The sequence below is a fragment of the Schistocerca serialis genome, chromosome 5, assembly GCF_023864345.2.
Source record: "Schistocerca serialis cubense isolate TAMUIC-IGC-003099 chromosome 5, iqSchSeri2.2, whole genome shotgun sequence".
NCBI lineage: Eukaryota > Metazoa > Arthropoda > Insecta > Orthoptera > Acrididae > Schistocerca > Schistocerca serialis.
In genome coordinates this window covers 290,581,190-290,604,532 of record NC_064642.1, presented here as the reverse complement: position 1 = coordinate 290,604,532, position 23,343 = coordinate 290,581,190, and the positions used below count along the sequence as shown (strand labels likewise).

At 43.9% G+C, this 23,343-nt stretch overlaps 1 protein-coding gene across 4 annotated transcripts in view; it reads right to left on the bottom strand.

Moving 5' to 3' along the window:
- LOC126481128 (ras guanyl-releasing protein 3-like) overlaps positions 1–23,343 on the bottom strand; it is a 448,249-nt gene that overhangs the window by 342,465 nt on the left and 82,441 nt on the right. The window contains exon 1 of one of the 4 annotated variants that reach the window (XM_050104671.1): positions 1,325–1,404. The exons of the other annotated variants lie outside the window; for them this stretch is intronic. The gene's annotated coding sequence lies outside the window, so the exon portion shown is untranslated. Of the gene's footprint in view, positions 1–1,324; positions 1,405–23,343 lie in introns of those variants that run through there. 4 annotated transcript variants of the gene reach the window in all.

Sequence of the window (23,343 nt, the reverse complement as noted above, 5' to 3'; positions counted from 1 at the left end):
ATTTTCAATATTTCCTATGTCACTTGAATGATGAGTTCAAAGTAATACTGAATGATGTTTTGTAATAATGCATAAATACTATGCCAATAATTTCTGTAAATAATATTTTTGTTATACTCTATAAATGCTATGCCAATAATTAACTTTCATTTTGAATGATAACTTCTGAATAATACTGAATAAGGTTTTATAAAAATATAAGAGTACTTTGTAACTGGCCAATGAGTGCCAATAATTATTTTAAATATGTCGTATGTCACTTGAATGATGAAAAATGTTTTGTACTATTCAATACTTGCTACATGTTTAGTAACTGGCCAATGAATGCCACTGTTTCTTATTTTAATTTTGTATTATGTCACCTAGGCAATGAGAGCCACCAATTACTCAAATCAGTTGATAGACTAGTGTAATTCTCAATGATGACTACCATAAGACTTAATGTCCTTCATCTTCTGACCTAATTACCAGAAATTACTGCAATATACGTTTGTCCTGTCTATCCTTATGATCATGGAGCACTATATTTGGTTTCTGCACTAATTCTACGTTGGTGAAAGAGTGTGGTGTTGACACACCATGGTGTCCACTACCTTGAACGATGGAGATGTTATTATGGTTCCACTGTTTGGTGTACCTAATGTACTACCAAAATGATAACATTGAATATTCATACGACATTTCAGTGTCTTGGCTACACTGATTAATACTTCAAGGAAGAGAACTTCATATTGTCTCACTTGGTGTTGTGCTTCTGTAGAAAGATATGGACTTTCAGTGCAGCTATGTGCAACCTACTGTGCTACAACCATGATGCAATCCTTCCCTTTCCTATCCTAGTTCTTGTAAAATGGTAAAAAAAATACTACAGTGCATATGCACTTTATGTCATTTGTCAATATGTTTTGTACTCATTGCGTATACATTTTGTCATTGCTAGGTATGTTCTGTATTACAGTGCGCACGCACTTTATGTCATTTGTTAATATGATTTGTACTCACTGCGTATACATTTTGTGATTTCTTGATATGTTCTGTACTCAGTGCATGTGCACTCTATTTCATTTCATGTTCTGCACTTATATATATATATATATATACTCTGTGACTGTAAACTTAGTTAATTAAGAAAAATTTGTTGCTCATGGCAAGTCCAATTGACTCACCATCGCTGCCAAATTTTGACCCCCAGTGGAGGGTTACGTAAGAGGTCCAAGCAGATGTAATAGAGATGTAATTTTATGTAAGAGGTCCGAGCAGATGTAATTTCGATGTACTGCTCATGCGCTGCCTGCGATATGCAAGGTATAAGAGAATCGCTGACCAGAGAGCTGTGTTGACTGTACGAACTGTGTAGCAGTAGCAGTAAGTTGTTGCCAGTGTGTGTGTCTGCTCTGGTCTGGTCTGGTGTATCATGTTGGCTGGGCCGGTCGCGGTGCAGCGATGTCGGAGCCGGAGTATTATTGTATAAGGTAAAAACAGCAGCCTCGCGCATATCTAGTAATATTATGTAAACTCCCATGTATATCTTTTAAAAATGTCCTAATAATGACAAGCATTCATTTCAATTTAAAGAATTTAATATTTTTTTCCAATGCATGATCATTCCGATTGTTGCAAAAGAAAAATCATTTGCTTCCTTTCATAAATAACAAATGTATAGGCCAGCATTGCATAGAGCTGTGCTGGAAAAGAGCTATTGTAAGAGCAGATAGTTGCCGACTTTATCGAGGTGAGAATTTTTTCTATTTATTCAGAATGATCTTACAGTGCCATGACGCAGCACTGCTGTCGTCCAAATTTTACCAGGTTACTGAATTTATTTTTTATTACGAGGTTTAGGAATTTTTCTGTTTCGAGCTTATATTAAATGAGAAAAGAATTTTGTGGGTACATTAAATGGGAACCAGTTTTGTTCTGAGGTTACACTAAAATTAGAATCATTAACCAAATAATATTCAAAAATTATATTTTTTGTGGGGAGGTTACAACGGATGCGACCATCATGATGCTGTAAACAGAACCACGATGCATCCGAAAAAATGACGTTTTGCCATTCGTGTACCCAGGTTCGTCGTTGAGTACACCATCGCAGGCGCTCCTGTATGTGATGCAGCTTCAAGGGTAACCGCAGCCATGGTCTCCGAGCAGATAGTCCATGCTGCTGGAAACGTCGTCGAACTTTTCGTGCAGATGGTTGTTATCTTGCAAACTTCTCCATCTGTTGACTCAGGGATCGGGACGTGGCTGCACGATCCGTTACAGCCATGCGGATAAGATGCCTGTCATCTCGACTGCTAGTGATACGAGGCCGTTGGGATCCAGCACGGTGTTCCGTATTACCCTCCTGAACCCACCGATTCCATATTTTATATCAAAGTCGGAAACGTGATGGTACATATTTCTCCTCCTTACACGAGGCATCACAACAACGTTTCACCAGGCAACGCCGGTCAACTGATGTTTGTGTATGAGAAATCTGTTGGAAACTTTCCTCATGTCAGCATGTTGAAGGTTTCGTCACCGGCGCCAACCTTGTGTGAACGCTCTGAAAATCTAATCATTTGCATATCACAGCATCTTCTTCCTGTCGGTTAAATTTAGCGTCTGTAGCACGTCATCTTCGTGGTGTAGCAATTTTAATCGCCAGTAGTGTATGCCACGACGAGTAGAGTCACGCATCAATGCAAGAGGACGTGATACTGGGTATTAGAGGTACCGGTGTGTATAGCAATCTGGACCACCACCTCTGAAGCTCTCGCTGTATGGTGGTACAACATGTGATGCGTGGATTTCATGAGCAATAAAAAGCGCGGAAAAGATGTTTATGTTCATCCTTATTCCAATTTTCTGTACAGGTTCCAGATCTGTCGGACCCGAGGTGACGCAATGCTTTTTTTGCTGAGTGTATTTTGTAACGGATCATGTGAATTGCAATCTACTAGGTCGACATTATTTTAAGATGAACTGCTTCTGCGATTTAGGACAGGTCATTGTCCTCGGTGCAGATTTGGTTTAGAGCTGAGACCTTCCCGATGATTTTGGACTGGGAGCAGTAGCGAGAGCTCTGCTGCAAGGTTTGGAACGAGTCTGCGAGCGGTCCTAGTTGCGATGGGCAGCTTGGTGGACGCTCTTGATCAATGCCTGACAAGCTATTGATCGTGTTGCAAAAGCTAGTGGTACTGGTCTACTAGTTGCTTAAGCTTCTCTGTCGCTGCTGCCACTTCTGATCTTACCCAGACAAGGATTACACTACTGAGCGATGAGACGTCTCAGTAGAGTCGATACAAGATCGCCTGACACTAGGCACACTGTGTTGCGTACACTGATCTTGCTCATTCTTCACACGGTTGTAGTGCATACTTAGAGACAACAAATGCTGCTCTGTACAAGCGTTTCCAAGAAATAAAAATTCAAATTTTTTGCGAGCCTCTTAGACATCATATGAAAGCCCCTCCTGTAGAACTGTGACGTTAGCGCGTATCTGCCAAGCCAGCAGTCTAGAATTCTGCCTGTTTTGCGTTCGAGTTACATCATTTTTCCTTCTTCCATTCAAACTTTTGTGTCGTTACAATGAATCGTGTTTGTCCTGAAAGGAACAACAATACTAGTTAATGATAATACCTGCGTAAGGTGTGATTGAAATAAAAATATAACGTGGATCACGAATAAATGAATATTTACTTTACAGTACTTTCATGTGCATATCGCAGTGAAGTCATAAACATTATAATGCTCTCAATACTGTATACTGTATTTGCGATACTTCCACGAATGTACTGATAAATAAGTCTACGTTGCATCACAGTTAGCTTGATTAAACTTTGTTATGAACCTACCACAATGATTTTCATTATTAGTTTTGTTCCTTTTTGCGGAAACACGATTCGTTGTAGCAATACTAATTTTTGATCGAAGACTTTAAAAAAAGAAAGAACATAACGAGTCTTACATGCAGTACAGGCAGAATTTTATTCTAAGAACGAAGGTTTTCGCGACGACGCTCTTGTGTAGATATTCTCGGACTTCTCGCCGCGTGAGTTCAGAGCAAAACCCCGAGTTTTCGACCACTGTCACCGTCATCTTCGTCAGGATAAAGTGACTGTCATGGTTGCTCCTATAGTGGTCTCATTCAACCCAAGGACGGCCTCTGATTGGTCGGCAGTTTCTTCGCGCTGCCATAGATGGCGACAGCTCCAGCACTGGTGGCGCCACCGCTACTGCAGTAGCGTAAACACTACGACGAATATATGTGCTGCTTCTCTACGTCGAAAGCTCGCTTCCACGCACCACTAAGATTATGTTCGCTGTCCGAGTTGAAGTTATTCTTGCACATTCCTACTTATAGCGCCTCTTTAATAACAGAGCCCCAGTTTGTAGATTCTTTGGACAAAACGTTTTGTTTCATCAAACAGTATTTTTTGTGAATCAGGCCGAGACTGTCCTTAACTGAGCGCAGCATGTCCGCTATATTGTTAGGTGGTCGGAAAATAGACCTTATTCCTCGAGTTCCCAGGACTCTGCTTATTTGTGCTAGATGTTCACCGTAGAAAGGAAAGAGTGGAATACACGGCTTATCACGTGATTGTTCAATAAGTTCATATTGCCTTTTCTTGGAGAGCACCAGCTTTATCGTGAACTGTAGTCACTCCTTCAGAACATGTACTTCAGATGATTAATTTCAGAATCCAAGAGATGTTCGTCGGAAACAGTTTTAGCTCTGCATATCAGTGTATTTAAAACGGCTCTCTTCTGAACTAGAATGCTGAAACTCTGTGTGTGGAGATATAAACCAGTGTGGTGCGGCATGCGGTAGACATAGTGAGCCATTACTGTCTGACCACGATAAGTTGACGATTAACGGGGCAACTGTAGGGAACGGCCGCGCCCCCGCATGACGGCTGCCGACGAGACGAGCAGTGAGGGGAAGGCGGAGTCCGCTGCTTGCAGCAGTGCTCGCACCTCCACCCGCGTTTTGCGCTTAAGAGCCACTTCTTCATCTTCGATACTTTGAAACAAATCTCTCGTAGTGGAAGCTTTTTGCTTTCCATGTTTTGAGAAGTAGCAGTGCGGCCCAAAAAAAGAAAAAAATCCAGTAAACATGGACTTTAAAATCTATGAGTACTTGTTCATCTCTTCCAGTGAAGAAATGCTCATAGCTCTTAAAACGTAGGCATTTCATAGCCTTTGTTTATCAGGCAATTTTTTCTTGTTTTGGTCCACACCGCCTCCTTCCAGAATATGGAAAGTAGTAGAAGATAGTTGTTTTATAGTACTGAGACTGAAGAAGTGCTCAGAGCTCTTAAGGTATGCATTTTAGAGACCACGTTTACTAGATTTTTGTTTGCGTCGAATATTCGTTCCTGTCATATCCCTGAATAGGGACCATTCCTCCAGGTATATCCTGTGTAAGGTCAACGCAGTAGCAGAGACGACAGCCAGTTGCTCTTCACAAAAAGACGATAGTGCTAATTGGCGAAAACTTGGGTTTGACCCAGAAATGTCGCGACAAGAAGTCCGAGAATATTTTATACACGAGTTTTGTTCAGCCGTTTTTAATGACAATCTTTTCATATTTTTGGACTACGTCATGTAACAACGGAATTTTCTCCGTTCAGGGACTGGGTGTTGTGTTGTCCTTATCATCATCATCATTTCATCCCCACTGACACGCAAGTCCCCAAAGTGACGTCAACTCGAAAGGCCTGCACCAGGCGAACGGTCTACCCGACGGGAGGCCCTAGTCACACGGTATTTATTATTTAACAATGTGTGAATGATGTTTACACCATTTCAATGTACAGCTTCATTATTTTATATTACTGTCATGATTTCGGCCCTAAGCCATTACGAAGTACAACAATGTTGGGTATAATTAGAAATTTGTTAAGTGAATTCATCATCAAGATCTATTGTACTGGGTGACTCAGCGTGTAGATAAGTCCAAAAGCAACGAAATATATGGCAGACGGTTAGCAAACATACTTTCCAGGCATAAGACAATTGAGCCAAAGAATGACTACCGATACTGTAGTGCTGTACTTGATAGTGATCGTAATATAAAATAAAGTAGTTGTGCAGTCAAATGATGAAAAAATCATTCAAACCCTTTCTAATAGTTTTTAACAAGCTTGTGAAAGTCTGATCCACGATAATGTTTAAAAAGCGTGTCGTACCAGAGAAGCATTTGCTACATCCAAGTATATACTATAAAAGTACACTTCCCTCTTCAGAGGAACATTGTTCCTCCCCCCTGCGGCTTCAGACGCAAATTGATGGTGGAAATTTGGAGCGCTCGAATAGTATAATTTATTGCATAACGCGCCATTTTGCGATTGAAGGAGATAAGTCAGGCATCGACTGAATCGCAGCGTAGAGTACAATCACGACAAACTTGCAAGGGGCGTGGGACTACGCACAATACTGGAGACCTACCAGGCGGGCCCTGATAGAATACCGGTTCACGCGATGTGTAATCGCGCTTATTCGTTGTCAGTGGCCTTCCAGTTGTGTAACAGTGTCTTGGTGGCCCTGTGGTCAGTATGTCAGCCTCCGGCACCGAGGCCTACATTCGGCTCTCTGCTGTGGCCGCAGTTTTACGACGGAGATAAAATCTGTGTAGATGTAGGTGGCTGCGACAAGACCTCGCTTCGGGATAGAACAGGTTGCGGAACAATTAATGTGTCGGAGACGTCGCACTGTCTGATTTACAATTTTTGTTTATTAATAAAGGAAGCAAACTCCCCAAATTGCGGTAAGACTTTCTACGTCGCTTATTTTAATTTATTACGACGTGTCGGCTAGTGTACTGATCGAATCTATAGTGAACATTGAGGTAACATAAGTATGCGAAATAAAGTTGAGGTATATGGCATTATTGGCTGTGAGACTCTGAAGAGCAGGTTCAGCCACCTAATTGGAAAGTATTTTCTATCTTTCGCGCACAATGGTACCTTTCCTTCGCTAAATGTCAGATTTGTGTGCTTGTGTACCTGGCAAGCGTAGGTGACTGTTGTACGACGATGAGAGAAGAGAGAGGGGGAAACCTGGTGCTGGCACATAGCTTACTCCTCTCGAATAGCACCAAGGGGCCGTCGACCTTAATGTCCCCATCCCATGGACGCATCACCATCAATAATGTCACATATCGTCACTTCAGTGGACATTGCAGAAATGTTCGGATTTTAATCCAGGACTTGGACACAAAGTCCGGTTATGAAGACTTTAGGCCACCACCCCTGGTCCGCTCTGCCGCAAAGGCAAACGGAAAGGAGCCAACAGCACATGCCTTACCCAGGCGGTTACCCATCCGAGTACTGGGCACATCCAAAGTTGCTTAACTTTGGTGATCTGATGAGAAACGATGTATTCAACCAGGTAATTCCTTTGGCGCAGATGAAAAGTGCTAGTGTATATCGGCAGTCAAAAAAGTAAAAAAGTACTCGTAAAAATTCATTTACAAAATCTTATAACTCGTAAAAAGAAGTTCATTGTCAGCTGCAATAACGTCTTTGTATAAGTGGGTTGTCAAGTACAACTCTTCTCAAAATTTTATAAGAATATAAGTGCTGGCCGAGAGGGAATACGTTGCCTTCGTTTTCACGTCATTTACATGTAAAATGGTAGAAAATCTTTAAAAGTACAAATATCGTAAGTCGTATCGTAAACTATGATTTCACTGGATACAGCTACACATTCATAAAAGTAACGTTTCAGGTGGCTGCAATAAGTACACACTGAGTTCACCTACATATAGCAGCAAGCCTTCATTGTATCTGCTTTGAATTCTGTGCCGCTATATCTTGAGCTGGCTGTTCCACTTAAGACACGCTGGAGAGTCAGGGACTTTTCAGCCAAATACCGAGCGAGCTCCTGGTTGGATAAAGGAAACTCTAGTAGACAATATTTGGGAGCGATTTCCAGTTCCGTCATTTGCCTTACAACCAATCTCCAGAACTTAGAACTAGAGATGGGAACTATTTTTAATGTAAGTCTGATACAACGTGTCCCAGACAAAAAGTTGTAATCCTAGTGTGCGTAACAGTGTACTTGTTTGTGAGTATACACAATAAAGCTGAAGGCTTTTTGACGGCATACAACGCGCATGCCGTGGCCACAACGACTGTCCAGGCCACTCCCTATCACAAACAGAGAGGGGCAAAGAAATTAATTTCATAATTTCAACTACAGATTCGAGTTTCCTACAAAATTCAGAGCTTGTTCATAATAATTTCAGACCGGATGGATTATTAACTGAAACTTTATGCAATTATATTAATTTTCGCCGGCCAACGAATACTACCTACACTCCTGGAAATTGAAATAAGAACACCGTGAATTCATTGTCCCAGGAAGGGGAAACTTTATTGACACATTCCTGGGGTCAGATACATCACATGATCACACTGACAGAACCACAGGCACATAGACACAGGCAACAGAGCATGCACAATGTCGGTACTAGTACAGTGTATATCCACCTTTCGCAGCAATGCAGGCTGCTATTCTCCCATGGAGACGATCGTAGAGATGCTGGATGTAGTCCTGTGGAACGGCTTGCCATGCCATTTCCACCTGGCGCCTCAGTTGGACCAGCGTTCGTGCTGGACGTGCAGACCGCGTGAGACGACGCTTCATCCAGTCCCAAACATGCTCAATGGGGGACAGATCCGGAGATCTTGCTGGCCAGGGTAGTTGACTTACACCTTCTAGAGCACGTTGGGTGGCACGGGATACATGCGGACGTGCATTGTCCTGTTGGAACAGCAAGTTCCCTTGCCGGTCTAGGAATGGTAGAACGATGAGTTCGATGACGGTTTGGATATACCGTGCACTATTCAGTGTCCCCTCGACGATCACCAGTGGTGTACAGCCAGTGTAGCAGATCGCTCCCCACACCATGATGCCGGGTGTTGGCCCTGTGTGCCTCGGTCGTATGCAGTCCTGATTGTGGCGCTCACCTGCACGGCGCCAAACACGCATACGACCATCATTGGCACCAAGGCAGATGCGACTCTCATCGCTGAAGACGACACGTCTCCATTCGTCCCTCCATTCACGCCTGTCGCGACACCACTGGAGGCGGGCTGCACAATGTTGGGGCGTGAGCGGAAGACGGCCTAACGGTGTGCGGGACCGTAACCCAGCTTCATGGAGACGGTTGCGAATGGTCCTCGCCGATACCCCAGGAGCAACAGTGTCCCTAATTTGCTGGAAAGTGGCGGTGCGGTCCCCTACGGCACTGCGTAGGATCCTACGGTCTTGGCGTGCATCCGTGCGTCGCTGCGGTCCGGTCCCAGGTCGACGGGCACGTGCACCTTCCGCCGACCACTGGCGACAACATCGATGTACTGTGGAGACCTCACGCCCCACGTGTTGAGCAATTCGGCGGTACGTCCACCCGGCCTCCCGCATGCCCACTATACGCCCTCGCTCAAAGTCCGTCAACTGCACATACGGTTCACGTCCACGCTGTCGCGGCATGATACCAGTGTTAAGGACTGCGATGGAGCTCCGTATGCTACGGCAAACTGGCTGACACTGACGGCGGCGGTGCACAAATGCTGCGCAGCTAGCGCCATTCGACGGCCAACACCGCGGTTCCTGGTGTGTCCGCTGTGCCGTGCGTGTGATCATTGCTTGTACAGCCCTCTCGCAGTGTCCGGAGCAAGTATGGTGGGTCTGACACACCGGTGTCAATGTGTTCTTTTTTCCATTTCCAGGAGTGTATGTATTAGCTACACGGAGGACTATCAAATGAAGGAGGCGAAGTAAATTCCATACTCTCCATTTGTTTCATGTAGAAAGTGTTCAAGATGGCGTAATTTCCTGGCTATTACATTTGAATTTAACTTGAACCCACGCGGTAGCGGAGGCATATCAGTTCCGCCATAGTTAAAAGAATTGGCACCCAAACTATAAAACAGATGTAACCTAATGAAACTAATAAGAGGCCAGGGGCAAGTAACGAGACCCTAATTCACACCTACAAAGCATTTATAAGACCAGTGCTAGAATACGCCGCCCCAGTCTGGGTAGCTAGCAAAAATAACACCCAGAGGCTAATGGCACTAGAGAGAAAAATCCTAAGATTAGCAGGACGGCTCAATAGACGAACAAGAAACGAAACTGTATATCAAAACACCGAAGTCATCCCAATAAAACGCAGATGGATCACACTGACAGCGAGAATAGTCAACAACAGGCGAACGAACAAAACCCTAACAACAGATCTCTTAAACTACACGCCCACAGAGTTTAACTACCCATTCCCACCGAAAGTAATCAAAGAGTGCATGGCAATAGAAGACGAATCCATTCAAAACATGACAACAGAAATACTAAAGCATCTGACAGAAGACGAAAGCCAGAATGAAACAACAAAGGCAGAAGCACAACAACTAACATCAACACAATGACCTTTGCGGAGGTTTTCGAGAGGTTTCCATCCTGCACTTGGGCAAATGCCAGGGTCTTAACATCCTCTCACAAGCCAAGAAAATATAAGATCACACAGGAAAAATCCCAACTGAAACAATAAATTGTGCTCCAACAGCAGTACATAAGATAAGCTAAGGCACCAAAGAACATTAGGTTCTCCATGTACCCGCCTTCTCCCATCTGGGGAAGGAATGAAAGATGAAAAAAGAAAAGTCGTTGGTCAGTCGTTTTGGAGGGTGGTTGGCAAACAAGCCCCACTTGAGGGTGGCCCATGTGGTCGTTTGAGAATTCTTTTTCGCGCCGATTTATTTCGACAAAGAGTATTGTTTGATAGTGAAAGTGTGCAAGCATATATTTGGTGAACTGGAAGTGCTACGATTATTTGTGTGAGTGCGATTTACGAGGTATGCATCGTCGTAAGTGAACATGTGGCGAACTATGATTTCGCGCCAAAACTATTAGAACAAAGAGGACAGTGGGACTTGTGGTTCTTTTAGAACTGAGTGAGTAATTTTCGTTTATAGCAGCCTACATTACTGCTATTGGGGGCTCGGAGTCTTATTATTATTAAAGTAAAACTGTAAACAGTCTCACCAGTGCTAATTTCGTTGTGTGAAATAAAAGGACAACGCCTATAAACAGTGATTGAACTGTGTCGTGAAAAACTGATTTTGCTATAATAATCGCCTAATTTTTGTTCCCTAACATAAACTGTACTCACGAATATTAATTCAAAAACTATAACTAATGCGCGGGTGTGGAATAGTGTACTAATGCACCAAGTGTGAAAATCATCCCCTGAGACTTACGTGAGAGCCAAAAATTTGCACTAACATTTTTTAACGAACATTTGTATATGCACATTCGTGAGAACTCTGCAACCGCACTTCTTTTATTTACCGCCCCGTCGCAGTACGTAAGTGCTGCCTCCCATCACGTTGGGAACAGCCTTATCTTAAGATCTCCTGATTTGGTCAGCAAGTTCACGGTAGTTGACTTGCAGGCACTACAGTGGTTGTTTCCGTGCGATCACGCTACTTTTCACCTCGACATCCAGCATCGCAACTCCACTGATCACAATGTGGTAAGCTCTGTCATTCGGCCCCCGCCTCTGCGCACGTAATGAGGAACTCATGGCTAGCAACTCTCAGTTTTTTATTCATTTCAGTCAAACATTCTGATAATTCTAGGGGCTGGACCTATTCTCGTTTAGATTTCTCAATTTTTTGCCCCTAGAGCAAGGCAGCGTCTCGTCAAGTCTTCCAGAATTTTGCATGCTTTCAATAAAATGCTGAGACAGGCTACCTCGCATTATGTGCCTTCCTGCAATATGTATTCAAATTTAATCAGATTTACTGGCTATCACTGTTCTGTAGCTTTCCCACTGTTCCTTTTTTAAAATTAAACTGTCAATTAGGCAAATAGACATCTGCCAAGAGGAAAAGCCCATCGTTTTCGCGGCCCGGAGCCAGATTAGCAGCTGAATGCTACTACCTGTCTTATATCGAAACGATGATAGGCAGTGATTTTCCCAGTTTTGTTCACATCGTTCATCAACTACAGACAAGTCATTAAAAATTGCTCTCTAAAAATCTGCTCACTTACTGCTGAACTTTGACCAAACATCGTAATAAATTGTGTGCGTTTGTAAGAGAGATTCCGTAGGATAAGTAATTTGATTAATGAACTAGGACATTCTCGAACCGCGGCTCCGTATTGTTGTAAGACCGGTAACTTGCTCCCAAGGGTACGTCGGTTGCCGCGCAGTCAGCGGCCCTATCAACGCTAGCTGAGGCGAGGTGAACAGAACAACACGTCAGTCAGCAAGCGTCACATCAGCAGTTCTCGAAAAATTTCTGACAGCCTGTTAGCACCAAATCACTCTATTTATTCAGTATTATAGAGAATCAGGACGCAGAAGTACTGGTTGGTGAACGAATGGAAATGCACTAACACCGAAAAGACTTGCCATAAACAATACAGCAGGTCCTTGAAATTGAAATTTTAGCTATAAAAACACAGATGTTCAAATAAAATTGAATAAACAGTACTTAATCCTAACAATTGGTCTCATGTATTATAGGAGATGTTTCTCTTTCCACAGTTACAGCGTTCAGTAGTGCAGAGTACCAATGTAGTATTACGATTTAAACACATACCCACATTACAATTAATTTACATACGTTCCCTTTGTTTTTGTATTTAAGCTATGTAATAGTGGTAAAAACACCTCTGCATACTAATTACTTATCTCTTGACCGAAGGAAATGAAGAAATAACAACATTACTTCCTTTTCAACAAAAATAGTTTACTCATGGATTTCATTTAGGACTAACATGCACAGGCTATGATTACCGTCTTCCCTACGTAAATTATCTACGGATGTAATAGAACACTGGACTTACTTTAGATTTCGCCAATACGTTTCGCATCTCCGAAATTCCCGCCCGCATCTCGTGGTCGTGCGGTAGCGTTCTCGTTTCCCACGCCCGGGTTCCCGGGTTCGATTCCCGGCGGGGTCGGGGATTTTCTCTGCCTCGTGATGGCTGGGTGTTGTGTGATGTCCTTAGGTTAGTTAGGTTTAAGTAGTTCTAAGTTCTAGGGGACTGATGACCATAGCTGTTACGTCCCATAGTGCTCAGAGCCAAATTCCAGATTAACCCCCACCGCCTGTCGCTTACCAGCAGTGGGCGAGATAAATACGCTACTAAACTGCCACTCTTCCCGCGGCATTACCTGCTGAAGTGGCATGTTTCTAATAGGAAGGCTAATACATGATACTGAATGTAAAGGGATGGAAATGTTATACTGCTACTAAACCATCGTCAAGTTTGCTAATCCAACTTTTACTCAAAGGCAGTCACAATTTATAGTTTATGTGTTAGGTAATTATCATTATTAGGTCTCCAGTGGTATGTTACATGCCAAATTAAGAACAAAATGTCCTGCTTTATATTTTACTGCAATCGTAAATTTTACGAAGCTTTAGTGATCTAGGGTTAAAGGAGGTGAGTGGTTCTACATCTGCGTCTACGTGATTACTCTGCTATTCACAATAAAGTGCCGGGCAGAGGGTTCAATGAACCACCTTCAAGCTGTCTCTCTACCGTTCCACTCTCGAGCAGCACCCGGGAAAAACGAGCACTTAAATTTTTGGTGCGAGCCCTAATTTCTCTTATTTTATCGTGATGATTAATACTACTTATGTAGGTGGGTGCCAACAGAAAGTTTTCGCAATCGGAGGAGAAAACTGGTGATTGAAATTTCGTGAGAAGATCCTATCGCAACGAAAAACGCCTTTGTTTTAATGATTGCCTATCCAATTCACGTTTCATGTCTGTGACACCATCTCCCCTATTTCGCGATAATACAAAAACAGCTGCCCTTCTTTGTATTTTTTCGATGTTATCCGTCAGTCCCACCTGATGCGGATCCCACACCGCACAGCAATACTCCAGAATAGGGCGGACAAGCATAGTGTAAGCAGTCTCTTTGATATACCTGTTGCACCTTCGAAGTGTTCTGCCAGTGAATCGCAGTCTTTGGTTTGCTCTACCCACAATATTATCTATGTGATAGTTACAATTTAGGTTATTTGTAATTGCAATCCGTAAGTATTTAGTTGAATTTACAGCCTTCAGATTTGTGTGACTTACGCGTAATCGAAATTTAGCTGATTTCTTTTAGTACTCAGGTGAATAACTTCGCACTTTTCTTTATTCAGGGTCAATTGCCACTTTTCGCACCATACAGATATCTTATCTAAATCGTTTTGCAAGTCATTTTGATCATCTGATGACTTTAAAAGACGGTAAATGAAAGCGTCATCTGTAAACAATCTAAGACGGCTACTCAGATTGTCTCCTATGTCGTTAATATAGATCAGGAACAATACAGGGCCTTTAAAACTTCCTTGGGGAATGCTGGATATTACTTCTGTTTTACTCGATGACTTTCCGTCTATTACTACGAACTGTGAGCTTTCTGACAGGAAATCACGAATCCAGTCGCACAACTGAGGCTATATTCCATAGGCACGCAGTTTGGTTAGAAGACGCTTGTGGGGAACGGTGTCGAAAGCCTTCTGGAAATCTAAAAATATGAAATCAATTTGACATCCCCTGTCGATAGCAATTATTACTTCATGAGTATAAAGAGCTAGTCGTGTTTCACAAGAACGATATTTTCTGAACCCATGCTGACTATGTGTCAATAAATCGTTTTCTTCGAGGTACTTCATAATGTTCGAATACAGTATATGTTCTAAGACCTTATTGCAAATCTACGTTAGTGATATAGGCCTGTAATTCAGCGAATTACTCCTACTGCCCTTTTTGGGTATTGGTGTGACTTGAGCAATTTTCCAGTCTTTAGGTGTGGATATTTCTGTGAGCAAGTAGTTGTATATAACTGTTAAATATGGAGCTATTTTATCAGCATACTCTGTGAGGAAACTGACTGGTATACAGTCTGGACCGGAGGCCTTGCCTTTATTTCTTTCAAAGCATCGCGCAGAACATTGAGTCACGCTACTAAGCTCATCGCGTGACATTTGAAGTAGCAGATACGGAAAGACTCGACTCAGCGATGGGGTGAAATTGAAAGACAAATGCCTGACTGGATTTTGAATGATATGCAGTTCTCATCAAACCGTCCGCATCCAGTCACACCATTCCCAAAACTTTGTAACTAGGCACTACTTTCACTCTGGCCTGTGTGCCATTTCGCTAACTCTTGACCAAAGTCAGCGAAGCTTGGACATTCGGGAGGACGACGGTTCAATCCCGTCTCCGGCCATCCTGATTTAGGTTTCCCGTGATTTCCCTAAATCGCTTCAGGCAAATGCCGGGATGGTTCCTTTGAAAGGGCACGGCCGCTTTCCTTCCTCATCCTTCCCTCACCCGAGCTTGCGCTCCGTCTCTAATGACCTCGTTGTCGACGGGACGTTAAACACTAATCTCCTCCTCCTCCTCCTCGAAGCTTGGAATACAACCACATTAGAGAGACGTCAACCGATGATAACTGTCCAGCAGGCTCTTCTTTCTAGAAAGCGAACATCTGTAAATCAGTGCATAGAAGCATTCTCTCATGGGACGTACAAACCGATGAGACAAAAACATTATGATCACCTTCTTAACGCCTTTTTGGTCCACGTTCGGAATGCAATACAGCAGCTATTCTGCGTGGCATGGATTCTAAGAATTCCTGGCAGGTTTCTGGAGATGTCTACACAAAGATCACGTGATTACGGTAAATTAATGGCCAGTGGTTTGTGGACGAGAAGTTGTCAGCCAGTAGCGTTAGCATAGGTTGATATGAGGTGAATTTGGTGGTCAAGACATCACCATTAGTTCATTATCATGTTCCTTAAACCATTATAGGACGATTCTGCCCCTGACAAAAGGTGCCACTGTCTTCGGACAAGACATCAAGCACGAAGGAATGCAGGTGGTCTGCAATAACTTTCAAGTAATCTGTAGCTATCACGGTGCTTGCACAGCTATCATGGTGCCTTCGATTACTGCACAGGTCTCATGAAAGTCTAAGTGGATTTCTCCCTTAGCATAATGCTGCCCTCACCTGCCTGTGTCCGTGGAAGCCGTTCGCCTGATGGTTCAAATGGCTCTGAGCACTATGGGACTTAACATCTGAGGTCATCAGACCCCTAGACTTAGAACTACTTAAACCCATCTAACCTAAGGACATCACACACATCCATGCCCGAGGCAGAATTCGAACCTGCGACCGTTGCAGCAGCTCTATTCCGGTCTGAAGCGCGTAGAACTGCTCGGTCACAGTAGCCAGCTCGTTCGCCTGAATGACGGTCCATGCGATCAAGACCATCGACCTGGTGTAACAAGAAACGCGATTCAACCGACCAGGCAACACATTTCTGTCGATCCACGGACCAAACTCGATGATCCTGCACCTACTGCAGTAGTAACTGCCGATGTCGTTGCATCAATATGGTAACGAGTAGGGACCGTCTGCTGCGAAACTAAGTGTTCAACAAATGGTCCGAACGGTGTGCTACGAAGCACCTGCTCTTGCACCAGCCTTGCACTGTGTCGTCTCAGCTGCCACAGATAGCCTTATAGAGCTATTAGAGCTCCGAGCTCCTCGTTCTGAGACGAGGTGTGGACACCCAACATCTTACCCGTGGTTCACAGTTCTTCGACGACTTTCTATGAACGCTATCGACCGTAGCACATGAACAGCGGACCAATTTCGCCGTCCCCAGGCGCCGACTGCAGCAATCCGTTCGTTGTCAAGGTCATTTATGTCAGTGGTATTTCCCATTTGCGCACCACCTAAGCGCTATAATGATTCCATTCGTCTCTTCTCCACTTGTATACTTTCCTGAGGGCGTCGCGTGCCGCAGTGCTACCCGGCGACATTGTCTCGCAGTAGGCCTTGGCCATATTCTTTACGCCGTGTTAGCGCAATATACGGCCGATTCCGTCCGTCACCCTAGGAATAAATGGCAGAAAGGCCGTAACCGACATTTGTTATTCCGTCGTGTCACTCCGACGAGTGTTAGATTTGGTGTCACTTCTTTTGCAACTGCTGGATTACCCATTTCTCCTCAGAACATTTTCCATGTGTTGCAGCGCGCGTCCGAGGTGCTGTGGGTCACATATTCGTCTTGCGCGCGTTACAAGCGTGTTAATCTGTTAATCATTACTCTTTTCTGGCTTGGGTGATTATTTAACAGTTTATCCAGGTGTGTCGGTTTTCGATAGACGCTGTGTCCAAGGTTGTCACAGTTCCTAGTAAGTAGCACGCCTTTCTTGGCCACCAAATTCACAGCATCTGGCACGCTACTGTGTCTAACTCCTCGTCCACAAAGCACTGGCCCGTAATTTACCGCAATCACGTGACCCCTGTGTAGACATCCGGTACCAGGAACTCTTAACACCCATCCTACGCAGAACTGCTGCTGTATTAGATTCCGAATATGGACCAACAAACTGTTGTGTTTCTATCTTAGCGGCTAGAAATGTACATTTACACTGACCACCGGTATACTATCGATACAAACCCCTCCAAACGATAGCACCGTCACCTGGCGAGGAATGACTGCCATTCAGATACACACATGGTGCTAGCGGATTTTAGAATGTGAAGGCTCGCGATCTATCTGAGTTTGACCGAGGGCACATTGTGATGGCCCGGAGGCTCAGCACCAGCATTTCGGAAGCTGCACGACTTATTGGTCCAACGCTTGGCTAAATAAACGTGAAACCACGTCCAGACGTCTTGGGGTTGGGCGGCCACCCCTCATTAGAGATGTCAGACGTCGTAGGCTGGGCAGACTGGCTGGTAAAACAGGACAGGCAGCGATCTGTGGCGTATCTAACATCAGATTTTAATACTGGGGAGTGTACAAGTGTGTCTGAACACACAGTTCATCGAACACTCCCAACGATGGGCCTCCGCAGCCGACGACCTATGCATGTGCCAATGTTAACACCACTACATGGGTGACTACGATGGAAATGGGCACGTGACCATCGGCAGCGGAGGTTGGCGCAGTGACAGAGCGTTATATGGTCTGAACAATCCTGATACCTTCTTCATCACGGCGACGGTAGGGCATGAATCCATCGTCTTCCAGGGCAACAACTCCTGACACATGTGCTGTGGGACAGAGACAATCTGGCGGCGGCTCCATTATGCTCTGAGGAACATTCACTTGGGCATCCATGGATCCAGTGGAGCTCGTGCTAGGCACCATGACGACCAAGGAGTATCGTACACTGGCTGCAGACCACGAACAGCCCTTCATGACGATCATGTTTCCCAACGGCAGTGGGATATTTCAATAAGATAATGCTCCATGTCACGAGGCCAGGAGTGTGATGGAGTGTTTCGAGGAACACAGTGGCGAGTTCCAACTGATGTGCTGGGCCCCCGACTCGCCAGATCTGAACCCAATCGAGAGTGGCGTCAGAGCTGATCGCCCTCCTCCCCGGAATTTACGGGAATTAGGTGACTTGTGTGCGCAGATGTGGTGCCCACTCCCTCGAGGCTGCCTACCGAGGCCTCACTGCCTCCACGCCGCGACGCGTCGCCGCCGTTATGCACGCCAACGGTGGACGTACCGGTCATTAGGTACGTGGTCGCAATGTTCTGGCTGACCAGTGTATACGAAGAAATTCACGCAGTAACTGTTATTAATTCTGTAGCTGACATTAAACCACATAAAAAGTAAACACCTCTTTAATCCAAAATCTGTGCTGTACAACTCAAGGTCCTATATGAGATGATGTGTTTGGTCGGCTCGTTGGTGGCTACTAAGGAGTTGGTGGGTTCTATGTCAGAGAGCAAAAATAATGAGATGCACAATTAATATTTAAGGAACTCCTTTTACTTCACTTGAGCAACAGCAAGTCCCGAAACAATCCAATGCGTGTCCTCGAGATAGGCAGGTTCGCCAGCCGCAGTAACAACAGAGGCTACTGATAACGCTTCGTATACAGGCAGTACTGAACTAAAGTAAATGTAAATGTGGTGTGACTAGGGCCTCCCTTCAGGTAGACCGTCCGCCGTGTGCAAGTCTCTCGATATGACGACACTTCGGCGACTTGTGCGTCGATGGGGATGAAATGATGATGATTAGGACTGCACATCACCCAATCCTTGAGCGGGGAAAAGTCTCCGACCCAGCCGGGAATCGACCCCGGGCCCTTAGGACTGACATTCTGTCGCGCTGACCACTCAGCCACCGGAGGCGGACAGAACTGAACTGACAGACAGAGAATAGAGTTTGGAGTGGTGCAACGTCCCTTGACTCCGTGATGGCATTGGCCGCGCGAGCAGAGGGTGTGTCACGGAGCAGGCTGCAGATCGGCAGTCCAGTCACATGGGCTACTGCCAACTCTTCTAGAAGTGGACTGCACGGCATCGTATCGGTGGCGCACCATATCACAATACGTCCTCAGCTTGCTCCAAACTACTTTATAGGAGGACCTTCATGCTGACGTGAACTCCATGGTATGTAGCAACGTACTAATCTACACAAAATATAAATCTCTGGGGGAGGTGAAAGAAGGGATAAATACCCTCAAATCCTAGGACCTACCGAGGACTGATCCGTGAACCTCTGAATTTCTTATCTACAGTTACACATTCAGTCGCCTAACTACCCTTGTTGTTATTTTAATTTACATGTAGTTCACAAATGTAGAAGTTACGGTGACCAAACGGTCAGATTAAAAAAATATGGTCCCCAGAAACGAAATATGTTCCTGTTTTATTGTTACACTTGACATTTTGGGGACTGTGGGTACCCCTTCTGGCGCAATTTGCTATTTACATCATTGTTGTTACATTTGAGCAACAAAAAAAAATCATGGAAAAGTGTGGTCATCATTTGCAACATAACACGCTATGAATTGAACTGGTACAAAAGAGATAAGCCATGCAAAATTCAAATTAGATTTCAGGGTAGATTCACACGACGAGGAATGCCTTGTACAATGAAATATTGATATCTGCAGACTGAAGACAGTGTATATTGTACCACATATCCTCAGCTTGTTATCATGTTAATATTTTCAGATCGGATGAATAAAACAAATGAAGAGTTTCTCCAAAAAATAGGTGGAAAAATAAATGGCCCTGAGCACTATGGGACTTAACATCTATGGTCATCAGTCGCCTAGAACTTAGAACTACTTAAACTTAACTAACCTAAGGACAGCACACAACACCCAGTCATCACGGGAAAAATAAATATGTGGTATATTCTCACTACAGGGTGTCGCAGTAAGGACCCACAGTTTTAATCGGACGCCATATATGTTTCGATTTGTAGGAAACGCTTACTATTTCTCTCATGCCGTCTAGAGACATTTCGACAGGGAAAACTAATCGCTTTACCGTTATACATCGCGTTGTTATTGTGAAAATTTATTATTAATTTTTAGAGACACTTCGCAAATTGCGTAAAATTTTCTGTCAGCGAAACGAAACTGACTTTCTCAATTCGATGAATATTTGAAAAGTTGGACAGAGAGTGTTCATTTGCTAATCTTACAGACATGAAACCGACATCTTACCGATCGATCTGATGAAAATAGTGCCTCAATAAATGAGAATCTTGCCCGAAGTCCGCGAACCTCGACTTGTTGTCGATCACTAGAAATGAACATTTCGAGGAGCGCCATGAAGCTAATTCTTACAAACAGCACCTTTGGAAATTCGAACTCACACAGCAACTACTGTCAACCGACGTTTTATACCTGTATGAATTCCCCATTTGATTGCTGGAAACCCAAAACGTGCAAGACAATTTTGCAAAGAATGTCTTTAGCTATGAGGCGCATTTTCAACGGGGTGACTAAGTCAACAAGGGTTAACTGCCAGACTTGTGGCGTGGAGAATCCCGGAAGAGCACTTCAACAACCGATGAGAGCACAACGAACCACTGTTTTTTTCCGAGAAAATAGCAGATAATGCACTGATAGTGAATGATGTTCGTTTTCGCAGCATGATAAATGAGTTTCTCCGGCTTCAGTCGGAAGAGACGAACCTCGAAAGCAAGCAGCCCTAGCAAGATGGTGCCACCTGTCATCGTATCACGTTCATTAGTGCCGGAGAAATTTCTGTGTCGTGTATATCGCGCCACGGGGTCCAGTACGGGCGATCAAGATATTGCGACGCGACGACCTGTGAGTATTTCTAGTGAGACTATGTTTATGCATAGAAAACGGACAACAGTTCGTGACGTGAAGTATCAAATTGAGCACTTCATTATGGGAATCGATCCAGAAACGTGCAAAAATGTGAACACTTCAGTAAAACGAGTGAGATTTAGTCAACAAAGTTTTGGTGGACATTTGTGCAATATTGTTTTCCACAGGTACCTGCACTGTAAATGATGAGTTTAAAATAAAAATATTCAAACTTCCCGAATAACTGATGTCTTTTATCCGAATACTGGATTATAGTGTATTCTTCACCTGGAACGACAAGTTTACTGTAATCAATCACAATTTATTTTTATTTCCAATATGCGTTTCGGGGATTTAAAGCTCCATCATAAAGCGGGTTTATATCAATTAATAAGACATCTATGTATTGCGAATACGACTTCTGGGTAACCTGTGGCTGTGTCTCCAGTGATCACAGGCTCCTTTCCTGTCGTGTTCACGTCGTGTACTACATTGCATACAAACGGTATACAGAGTTTATGTGATACTGTAAGTGATGTAAATACGACGCAAAAGGACACTGCAGACAGTGCCATGGGTTACTCAAACATCATATCACATAAACCTACCTGATGATGGAGGTTTAAATCTACGAAATGCGTAACAGGAAAAAAAAAAGAGTTGTGAATGGTCACAGTAAACTTGTAGTTTGTAATAGGACACCCTTTTCTAACATAACCTTTTTTTATAGAAGTAGTTGATTCAGGATTAATCCCTGCTCTGGTATAGGAGAACATTCTCGGCTGTTTCACTAAAATAATTCATCTGATTCTGTATACGATGTATTATATTTCAAGCTAAAATGTATAAAAACAATTAATTTGTTAGTACTGTGTACGTACAGTTAAAATTACTCTTGTTTTAAAATGTTTGGAATGACGAAATTTCTGATATACTTAAAAGTCATATTATTAATTGCACAATCTAACGCTACTTGCCAAATTTATAAAATAATGTTATAACTTGATGATGATTCTTCTTTTGTCAAGGAAGTATGTAAACTCTTTTGCTTTGTAAACTCTTTGGAATGTTGTGAGTACCGCAGAATGTTGGGCGTAGTGGGCATGCCTCTGAGGGAATCAGACGTGTTTTTGATTGTGTCACTAATCATGTAATTTGTGGTGTGATAGAAGTGGAAATTGTAAAGACAGTGTAATATTGAAAAATGTGACAAAGAATAAAATTCAAGAATAATACAGGCAAATCTTCATCAGTTATTTGATCATCAGGAACCCACAACGTTATAAATCAAAATTTCAGCCGCAAGAATGTACCCCTGCAGTCAACAACAAGAAGAGAAAATGAAGATAAGTAAAGAGTTTTTCTTTTGTATATCTTACGCCTCACGAACCTTCCAAAACTTGTGCAGACAGAGAATTTTAATAGTGATGTGTGGGAGCGTAAGATTACAAGTTTCAGTCTGTATTCGTGACAGTCAGAGTAAAAGCCTAACCTAAAATGTTCGCACTTAGTGTTGCGCATTGTTATTGGAACAGAATGTGTTAAGACATCAGGGAATCACTCCATAGTAATACCTGATAGTAAAATAATGGTCATGTGAGAGAGGACACAATGCCATAGACGGATGGAAGTGTCTGGAAACCTCAGTTATGTGACTAATAAAAAGTGTAATGGAACGGACGCGAGGGGAAATACGGTACTGCAAATAACATCAATTTGGTTAGGAGTCAGTACACGAGAAAGACCGGTTTGTAAACCGTTTATTCGCAGTGTCCTGGTATTGAAAGCCTGAGGAGGGAAAACGCCTTGTATCGCTACAAAGGAGGCGCTATCAACCAGCGAAGAGTTTGGCGTCTCTCGAACTTTATCGAAGATCACTGCTTCCGAAAGAATACCGACTGCTAAGTCACGCGAGAAGAGCCTTTCGGTCCAATTAACGGAACGCGTCCGTGCTAAGAAGGAAGGAAAAATTGCATTACGCGAGTGGCGGACGTGGAATCGATAAGGAGGCCGGGCCGGGCCTGGCCGGGTCGCGTAATGGAAGTGGCCGACCGGCGCGCCGCAACTGCGCGGCCGCTGGCGTCACGGCCCGCCCTACTACCTGCGCCGCAGACGTCGGCCGCGCCGCCGCTACTAGCGGGTCAGCCGCTGCGGACCACGTGGCCTGCTGACCGCCTCGACTTGGCAGCCAGCGGCTGTTTGTGGTGATTACGCGGCTCGAAA